We start from the raw sequence: 2,500 nt of genomic DNA on the forward strand, positions 1-2,500 counted from the left end.
AATAAACTAATAACGTTCATCGTAATAAGCAAATAACGTTAATCGTAATAAACTAATAACGTTCATCGTAATAAGCTAATAACGTTCATCGTAATAAACTCATAACGTTCATCGTAATAAACTAACAACGTTCATCGTAATAAACTCATAACGTTCATCGTAATAAACTAATAACGTTCATCGTAATAAACTAACAACATTCATCGGTAATAAGCTAACAACGTTCATCGGTAATAAGCTAATAACGTTCATCGTAATAAACTAATAACGTTCATCGTAATAAGCTAACAACGTTCATCGGTAATAAGCTAACAACGTTCATCGTAATAAACTAACAACGTTCATCGGTAATAAACTAATAACGTTCATCGGTAATAAGCTAACAACGTTCATCGGTAATAAACTAATAACGTTCATCGGTAATAAGCTAATAACGTTCATCGTAAATAAACTAACAACGTTCATCGTAATAAACTAATAACGTAAATAATTAAATATAATTAGGGATGCATGATATATCGGCAGTGATATCGGTATCGGCCGATGTCATTTTTTAACATATCGGCATCGGCCCGATAAGTAAAACTGGTCCGATATTAACAACCGATATTTATTTCCGTCTGTTGGCCTATTGGTGTGTGTGTGTGTGTGTGTGTGTGTGTGTGTGTGTGTGTGTGTGTGTGTGTGTGTGTGCCCATGCGTAGCTTGTTTGGTCATGTGACAGTGTCGGTGACGCAGCCAGAGACGCACAGAGAGGCAGTACAGGAGTGCTGATGACGTTAACTGAAAGGAATACATGTCAGCGGTCTGGACGTTTTTTACGGTCTCAAACGAAGATACTCGAATTGCAGTATGCAATACTTGCAAAGCCGAAGTAATGCGCGGAGGATGCCGTGTCAAATCATTCAACACCACCAATTTAATGAGTCATTTGAAAAACCGCCATCCAGAAGTTCACATACAATGTCAGGAAGCTAACGTTGCTAGCAAGCAGCCCAAAACAAAAACAGCAGCAGCCGCAGTTGGGAGCACAATACAGCAAGCACTCGACCAAACAAAGACATTTGCCAAGGACAGCGCAAAGGCCAAGTCAATCACCAACAAGGTAATGGAAATGATATGATCATTGTCTATAGTGGAGGACCGAGGCTTTCATCAGCTGATAGAGCACATTGAACCCGCTACAGCCTTCCAAGTCGCCGTTACTTTTCCGACGTTTCCGAGAACGTAGTCAGGACATGTTTTAATATTTTTGATTTAGACTATTTCACAGATTTGAGTTGAAATTGACTTGAACTTAAAACACTTTTTGTAATTTAATGGACAAGTGTCTGGTTGCCATGAATATTGGCAAGTTTGATTTAAGTTATAAAACCTTGTCAAGATATTTTGATTCGTGATCCTTATTGTGATTTATGATCCAAACGTTTTCATAGATGCAAGTTAAACTACTTTCAAAAGGTACTTTCTACAAATTGTAAAAGTAGCCTAAAACTAACACTGTTAGTTAGTTGTGTTGGGGCCCTGTAACTTGTTGAAGAAACAATGTAGTTCGAATTTACTTTTTCATATTCACAGTGTTTACATGTTCTTCAGTATACAAAATCATCATAGAAACTTGTTTTTATACCAATATCGATATTGGCAAATATCGGTTATCGGCCATAACAGCAATATTAATATCGGATATCGGTCGAAATTTTCATATCGGTGCATCCCTAAATATAATAATTATTATTATACGTATAATTATATAATAGTTTATATGGATGCACAGAATATTCGGAGACCAAACATTTTTGGCCTAAAATGGCCCAAAAGCGCATTTTCGGTTTCCGGACGAAACAGAAAGTCGTGATGACGCAAACACTGCGGTTAGCTCACGCTTGTCCGGAGTCAACATGTCTGCGGATGTATTTCAGTAAATCTGAGAAAGACCCACGGAGAGCGATTTGCTAAACGTGTAATGCTGACATTTGAAGAGGGGCACATCTGTTTCTCCACGTCGGGTTTAATTTATCACCTGAAATCCAAACATCCTGAATATCAGAAGAATGTGGAACAGGAAAGGAAAATCCGCTCCGTCTGTGGATGACGTTTGTGAAAAGGCAAGAACGTTTCCAGTGATGGTGCCGAGGCGAAGGGCTTAAAACATGATGGAGTTCATTGCCTTAGATGATCAGCCCTTCTCTGTCGTAGAGGATAGAGCTTACTGAGCCCGTGTGTTTACCTGAGCTGTTTAATGATGACTCAGGTCCGTGAGCTTATAGCATCAGATATTTCACATCTGGAGCTCAGACGTCAGCCTCACCAGGACGCTCAGTCTAACCACACAGAGGACAGATTCAAACTGGTTCTGCTCCATTCACCAGAGTCTACAGGGTCACATACAGCAGCAGCAACATGTTGGGCAGCTGGCATATCGACCCATCTGAAGCCAAAGTCAGTGACAATGCAAGAAATATGGCAAAGTGATAGAAGAAGTCCAGCTGAAAGGAAT

General features: G+C 39.4%; 1 protein-coding gene across 2 annotated transcripts in view; it reads right to left on the reverse strand.

Annotated features, from left to right (window-relative positions):
* The window catches only part of spcs2 (signal peptidase complex subunit 2), an 8,671-nt gene that overhangs the window by 4,886 nt on the left and 1,285 nt on the right, over positions 1–2,500 (reverse strand). The gene's annotated exons all lie outside the window — the stretch shown is intronic.

This window comes from Scomber scombrus, chromosome 5 (genome assembly GCF_963691925.1).
Source record: "Scomber scombrus chromosome 5, fScoSco1.1, whole genome shotgun sequence".
Lineage (NCBI taxonomy): Eukaryota > Metazoa > Chordata > Actinopteri > Scombriformes > Scombridae > Scomber > Scomber scombrus.